This window comes from Mustela nigripes, chromosome 7 (genome assembly GCF_022355385.1).
Source record: "Mustela nigripes isolate SB6536 chromosome 7, MUSNIG.SB6536, whole genome shotgun sequence".
NCBI classification, from domain to species: Eukaryota; Metazoa; Chordata; class Mammalia; order Carnivora; family Mustelidae; genus Mustela; species Mustela nigripes.
Window position 1 is genome coordinate 60,647,864 of NC_081563.1, and position 7,248 is coordinate 60,655,111.

At 43.3% G+C, this 7,248-nt stretch overlaps 1 long non-coding RNA gene across 1 annotated transcript in view; it reads right to left on the reverse strand.

Moving 5' to 3' along the window:
- The window catches only part of LOC132022547 (uncharacterized), an 8,835-nt gene extending 5,090 nt beyond the window's left edge, over window positions 1–3,745 (reverse strand). Inside the window, exons 1-2 of the long non-coding RNA XR_009405616.1 lie at window positions 3,604–3,745; window positions 3,120–3,259 (exon numbers count right to left, since the gene is read on the reverse strand). This is a non-coding gene — a long non-coding RNA (uncharacterized LOC132022547). The remainder of the gene's footprint in view (window positions 1–3,119; window positions 3,260–3,603) is intronic.
- Window positions 3,746–7,248: the final 3,503 nt, after the last annotated feature.

A 7,248-nucleotide genomic window follows, 5' to 3' on the forward strand; every position in this document is an offset into this window, starting at 1 on the left:
GTGATGAGGTGTGGACCTATTTTTATTGATTTTGAGGGGCGTTCTTACCATCTCCTGGATTTTGATGTTTGCTCCCTTTGCCATATTAGGGAAATTCTCTACAATAATTCTCTCCAGTATACCTTCTGCTCCCCTCTCTCTTTCTTCTTCTTCTGGATTCCTAATTATTCTAATGTTGTTTCTTCTTATGGTGTCACTTATCTCTCAAATTCTCTTCTCGTGGTCCAGTAGCTGTTTGTCCCTCTTTTGCTCAGCTTCTTTATTCTCTGTCATTTGGTCTTCTATGTCACTAAATCTTTCTTCTGCCTCATTTATCCTAGCAGTGAGAGCCTCCATTTTTTATTGCACCTCGTTAATAGCTTTTTTAATTTCAACTTGGTTAGATTTTTAGTTCTTTTATTTCTCTAGAAAGGGCTTTTATCTCTCCAGAGAGGGTTTCTCTAATATCTTCTATGCCTTTTTTGAGCCTGGCTAGAACCTTGAGAATCGTCATTCTGAACTCTAGATCTGTCATATTAGCAATGTCTGTATTGATTTAGGTCCCCAGCCTTCACTACTGCCTCTTGTTCTTTTTTCTGTGGTGAGTTTTTCCACCTTGTCATTTTGTCCAGATAAGATTTGCTTTCTCCTCCTCTGGAATTCCGCTGTTCTCCTTGGTGAGTGAAGTTGGTCTTAGCTGGGTTTCTTGTTGATCTTCTGGGGGAGGGGCCTGTTGTAGTGATTCTCAAGTGTCTTTGCCCCATGGGGAATTGCACCGCTCTTACCAGGGGCCGGGCTAAGTAATCCGCTCAGGTTTGCTTTCTGGAGCTTTTGTTCCCTGAGCGCTTTCCATAGAGTTTCAGAGGACGGGAATGAAGATGGAGGCCTCCCAATCTCCGGCCCGGAGGAGTGGAGAGCTCAGAGTCCCGCTCTTCAGTGCGTCCTCAGAGAAAAGCGCCCAACCGCCACCGTCTCCCTGGCCTCTGGTCACGCTTGTAGGAAAGCGCTCAATCTGTTGCACTTGGCGAAAAGCGCCCAGAGCTTCCGTCTCCGTGGCCTCCAGCCGCGCTCCAAGCTCACCGAGCCTGCGACCTGTTCAAGGTAACCCTGAGCTGAGAGCTCACTCCTTGGCTTTGTCACTGTAGCCCGCTTCCCCGCTCTAATACCTGCAAGCTCAGACACTCAGACATCCCCAGTCCTTCTGTGACTTCGTGGGACGTGGGGTTCTGCTGACCCCGCATGGGCTTCACCCCGTTTTAGCCTCTGGAGCGAGGTCCCTCCGTGGAGCAGACTTTTAAAAGTCCCGATTTTGTGCTCCGTTGCTCCGCTGCTTGACCGGAGCTGCCCCCCCCCCCCCCCCCCCCCCCGCCTATCTTCCGGTCACTTTGGATTCACTTCTCTGCAGGTCCCACCTTTCAGAAAGTGGTCGATTTTCTGTTTCTAGAATTGCTGCTCTTCTTCTCTTCGATTTCCCGTTAAATTTGTAGGTGTTCGCAATGGTTAGATAAGCTATCTAGCTGATCTCCTGCTTCCTGATATTGTCTCAGCCTGCTACTTCTCCACCATCTTGACTCCTCCCCTCCTTTTTGGCTTCTTAAGAGGAAAAATGTATTCTACAAATTTTTTTCTCCTGTAGTTTATTCAAAATATTTTCACTGCTTCTTTAGTGGGAAAGAATATTCTTAGTTAGATTTATTTAAATATGGTCAAATTTAATCAGTGTATAAAGTCACACTTATTTTTCATAATAGTATTTTGCTCTTGTAAAAATCTCATTATTAAGTAATAGAGTCTATTGAGAAGGTCAGGTCTAACAAAAAAAGATTTGAATGATTCTCATGAGTTTTGTTTCATTTATAATGAATTCAGAGGAACATTTTAGTTTTGTTTAACTTTATTTTTGTGTTAGTACTTTCAAAATAAAATTGTGAGAGTAAATTATGAATTTCTCCTTTACCCGAAAACCTAGTTTTAAAGACTTTGATTCTAATTAGGTCCATAAAATTGACAGCATATGTGTTTTTTCTCAGGAATTAAAAAATTTTCAAGTATGCTGTTTCATTTATTCACATAGGCATTTATTTTTTGAACACATATTATGTGCCAGTGATGGTACCAGGCACTGGGGATACCAAGGTAAACAAGACCCAGTCTCTGTCCTCAGAAAGCCTAGGTGTAAAGGGAATGGGGACAAGGACATTGTTCCTCCCAGAGTGTGCCCGTGCTCTGCCTAAAGACTGGGTAAAAGTCATACTGTTGCTCAAAGAGACTGCAGTGACGGGGTGGGGGGTGGGGGTGTGAATGTCCAGAAGTAAAAAAAAATCTAGGTCTTGGGAAATGGAGGTAGTTCCTGGCTAGATCTGAAAGGGACAGAGTTAAATGAAGAGGGGAGGCTAGCCCCTCCACGGCCCCTAAGCTTATTAAAGAGCCTGGACTTCAAAACCCATCAAAGGACTTCACTGATTTAATTTCATTAATTAATTAATTTGAAGATTTTATTTTTAAGTAATCATTATGCCCAATTAAGGGGCTTGAACTCATAACTATAAGCTCAAGAGTGCATGTTCTACCTACTGAGCCACCCAGGCACCCCTACCATTGAAGGATTTTTAAAGAAGAGCAGTAGTATGCTGAGATCTGTATATTATAATGATCATTCTAGTAGCAGGGAGAGAATGGATTGGAGGTTGGCACGACTGAAAGCAGAGCTCTGTCAGGATGGAGAGTAGGGGTAGGGTAGGGCAGGGATGGGGGGGATCCATGAAAGAGCCTACTTACCTGAATTGGAGCTCTGTGAGGAAGCTGGCAGATTTGAGAAATAATTTCACCTAGTGACATTCTTAAAACAAACAATAAAGTTAAATACTTTCGGGGAACCATGAAAAAATTTTAGTGGTCTGTGGTGAATGAGTTTATATATAAAGAACGTGATTGACAAGAGCTTTCTGTAATTTTTATTCCAAAGTCATCTGACACAAGCCTAAATAAGTAAACCTAACCTGCCCACAGAGTATAGAAACATATCAAAGCTGCTCTGATCTCCAAATATAGGTATTGAAGCAGCCAATAATATTACCACTGGCACTTCTCTTGGCTCTCAGAATCCATAAGTGAATTTCCCTGATGTTTTCCTGGCTTACCTTAGTAGTAGCCCACTCCAACACCTTCCATTCTCTTGAGGTAAAGGGATGGAGGCAGGTTGCAGGACATTCTCAGGAACTGAACGGTCAGAGAACCTCCTTCTCCTGGAGTCCAACCACATGCATTCCTCTGTCTTCACCTGGGGCAATAAGGGGCGACTTCTTTGAGGGCAAGTATGATTTCCAGGTAAAGCATTCAGTTGCACTCCTTCTCTTCTCCGGCAGGTGGCAACATGTAAGCGACAAAACTCCAAAGAGTCCCATTCATAGCCAAAGCCAGAAGGGCACTGAATGTTTAAAATTCTTAACTAAATGCCAACTGTTAAAATATTTAAATTTTGTTTAGATTGGCACAAAATGGAAGGCCTACATAATGTCCTTGTGATTACAAATAATTGTGGCAGAAGCAAGCACCTCAACATTTTTTATAAAAACAGAATCCTAAAATTTCCATTTTTTTATATAAAAGGATGACGCTACAAACCAATGTCAGCGGTGACTAGTCTGTAGACGATCCCAGGAGATCACTCTGGGTTTCCTGGACAATGAACCAGCTGTAACCAATGGTCTCCCTTCCCTGTTTCTTCCAAACTCAGCTTCCCACAGCACCAGTAGCTTTTTCCTTCCCAGCAGAAGAGGCTGTGACCTCCCAAAGACAACCCCCCACCCCCATCCATCCCCACCCCCAGAGTCCAGATACAGGCAGCTGGTTCTCTCAGATAACTCCTGACAGTTGACATCTAAACCCTGACAGCCTGATACCAAAGAGTCTGTGTGGACCCCACTGACAAGAATGTTCACAGCTTTGGTCATGGAGAGAGCAAAAGGGAGGTGTCTCTTCTCTGGAATGCTCCCTTATGACAAGTCTGACAGAGCACCCTGCTCCCAGTATATCCCCTGTGCCTTCTCTTGCAGACTCATGGCTTGCCACTTTCCCAGTAAAGCCTGTTCCTTTGTCTGTGACACTGAATTCACCTCAGCCCTGTTGATGACAGCATAGGCTTTAAGTTGCTTTTCAGATGATGAGTGTTCCTTAGGCAGTTCAGTCTCACAATTGTAATCTGGGGATCAACAGTACATAGAATAAGACATGAATCTTTCTAATTAGAAGGAGGCAAGTAAAACCATTGTTTCCTAGTGGAATGTCTTTAGAGGTCTTTTTTTTTTTTTTTTAAGATTTTATTTATTTATTTGAGAGAGAGAGAGAACACAAGTTGTCAGAGCAGCAGGCAGAGGGAGAGGGAGAAGCAGATTCCGCAATGCAGGGCTTGATCCCAGGTCCCTGAGATTGTGACATGGGCTGAAGGCAGATGCTTAATGCACTGAGCCACCCAGGCACCCAGGAATCATACTGTTTTATAATACATTTTCCACTTACCAGTATATCTTGGACAACTTTCCGCGTCATTCTTTTAAAAGACTGTGTAGTATCTCAATAGGTGAATATCATTATGCTTAACCAATTCCACATCTATAGATACCTGCATTGTTTTCAATCTTTTGCTATTATAAATGATGTTGCAATAAGTATCCTGTGTCTATAGATCTTTGGGCTCTTGAATGATTATTTTTTTTTTAAAGATTTATTTATTTATTTGACAGAGAGAGATTACAAGTAGGCAGAGAGGCAGGCAGAGAGAGAGAGAGGAGGAAGCAGGCTCCCTGCTGAGCAGAGAGCCCGATGCGGGACTCGATCCCAGGACTCTGAGATCATGACCTGAGCCGAAGGCAGCGGCTTAACCCACTGAGCCACCCAGGCGCCCTCTTGAATGATTATTTACAGAGGATCAATTGCTGGAGGTAAAATTGCTGAGTCCAACAGTATGACTGTTTGGGTTTTAACAGATATTGCCAAATAGTCCCTCCAAAGGTTTGAACCACTAAATATTCTTGTATAAATACTGTATCCAGCTAAGGCAGTGGTTTTCAGAGTTGTGTACTGTGGGAATTCTTTCTTTGAAAGAAATCCTTTTCAGAATCAGTAATGTAAAGCAGAAAAGGAGCTTTGTTTGGGTGGAAGCTGATACCTGGGTGGGAGGCCTGCGCTTGGCTGGCCTGGCCCTCACCTTAGCCTGCAGCAGCTCAGGGGGCCTCCTGGGCCAAAAGCGATTGAGGCAGTTCCCTTCTTTCTAATAATGTGTTCTCAAATATCTTTCACCGTCTGCAAGTAGAACTAACATGATCTAAGACTTAAAAGTTACTATAAAGCACCTATTACCCTTGATTTCTTTATTTTCTTTATTTTTTAAAGATTTTTAATAATTTATTTGACAGAGAGAGAGAGCACAAGCAGGCAGAGGAGCAGAGGGAGAAGGAGAGAAGCAGGCTCCCCACCAAGCAGGGAGCTTGATGTGGGGCTCCATCCCAGGACCCTGGAATCATGACCTGAGCCAAAGGCAGATGCTTAACTGACTGAGGCACCCAGGTGCCCCTAAGTCCTGTTCCTTTTAGATAGTTGAGTGATTTCCATCTTTGTCTTAACTGTTCTAAGTGTATGAAACCTAAACTTGGTTTCACTGGGACCCACACTTTCATTTTTGTTTCTCTTCAGTTTAAAGATTAAAGAAAAAAAATGTATTCAGTAGAGGGGCACCTGTGTGGCTCAGTTGTTAAGGGTCTGCCTTTAGCTCAGGACATGATCCTGGGGTCCTGGAATCAAGCCCTGTGTCTGGCTCCCTGCTCAGAGGGAAGCCTGCTTCTCCCTCTCCTTCTCCCCCTGCTTGTGTTCCCTCTCTCGCTCTCTCGCTCTCTCTCTCTCAAATAAATAAATAAAAGCTTTTAAAAAAATTTATTCAGTAGAGAGAGCACAAGCAGGGGGAGCAGCAGGCAGAAGGAGAGGGAGAAGCAGACTCCCTGCGGAGCTGGGAGCCTGACGTTTGGGGCTCCATTACAGGACCCCGGGATCATGACCTGAGGTGAAGCCAGCCCCTAACCATCTGAGCCACCCAGGCACCCCTGTTTCTCTTCATTTTAATAAGAGAAGGACAAGATGCAATAAAATATTCAAATAATTACACAGACTCATCGACAAAGGTAGTGACTGTGACTGTCAACACTGAAATGAAACTCTTGGCTGTCTCACCATATAATATTTCAAAATATCAATTCATTAACTGATATTTAAGAACCTGAACTGAAGAAAAGGTGGGTTGGGGTGTGACTATAATACAGAGGGATGGGGGTAAAAATGTGAAGAACCACGTATATAGCATTGCAATCAGTGACCCTAGTCTGGGGTTTAGAAGGCTATTTTCAATGTTTTCTTAAGAGATTGCCAGACTTGAACAAATCTATGTTCCCAGAGAAGCAATGAGAGAAGAATACGTAAATGTCCACCAAAGCTAGGGAGCCATTTGTACTGGTCATCTCTGAAAACTAGATGTCCTGCTTAGAGCTCTCACTCCAGACCCAAGCTTCTGTGAGATTCCTCTAAATAGAGGCCTCTGCTTCCCCTCATTTTTCCCAAGAGAATGCTCACCTCTCTCTCTCTCTCTCTTTCCTCTAAACCTTTTCACTTTTATTCCCATTTCTATCATATCAAAATCATGCAAAGTTTATTTCAAGGTTGCTTCACAGAGGCATAATTAGGCTTATTATTTTCAGCCAACCAGGTATTGTCCCCCTTTTCATAATTATATAATGCTTCTTAAAAGCATCCAGAAATCCCAGCTCTTAGAGACAGGATGGAACACATTCAACCATCTAAAAGGAGCAGATCTTTAGCCTCAATCAGATGCTTATTGTGAAGGAAGAAACAACTCAGGAGAAAACACACAGAATGCTAGAATGATTTTATTCGGCGAGTCAACAAATATGTGAGGCCCTATGAGGCAATCACTCGTTGCTAAGAGAGTGCAGAACGTGCAAACAGCGGTCACTCTCCTAAGCCGGTGATCTCACCAGGGCAACTGGGTATACACACCCAAGAAGTTCCATGATCAGGAGGTAGTTTTTGAATTAAATGTGAAATGTGTGGTACAGATGATGGTTGCTGTAGAAGACCCACCCTTTCAGGGTCTCAGTTTATTAACCCCCTTAGAGTTTCACATGCCTTTGTTCCTGGTCTAGCCACTTCAATTACATCGGCATCCCAGAATCCTTTGGCCACTTGATCTTTCATATCTGCCTT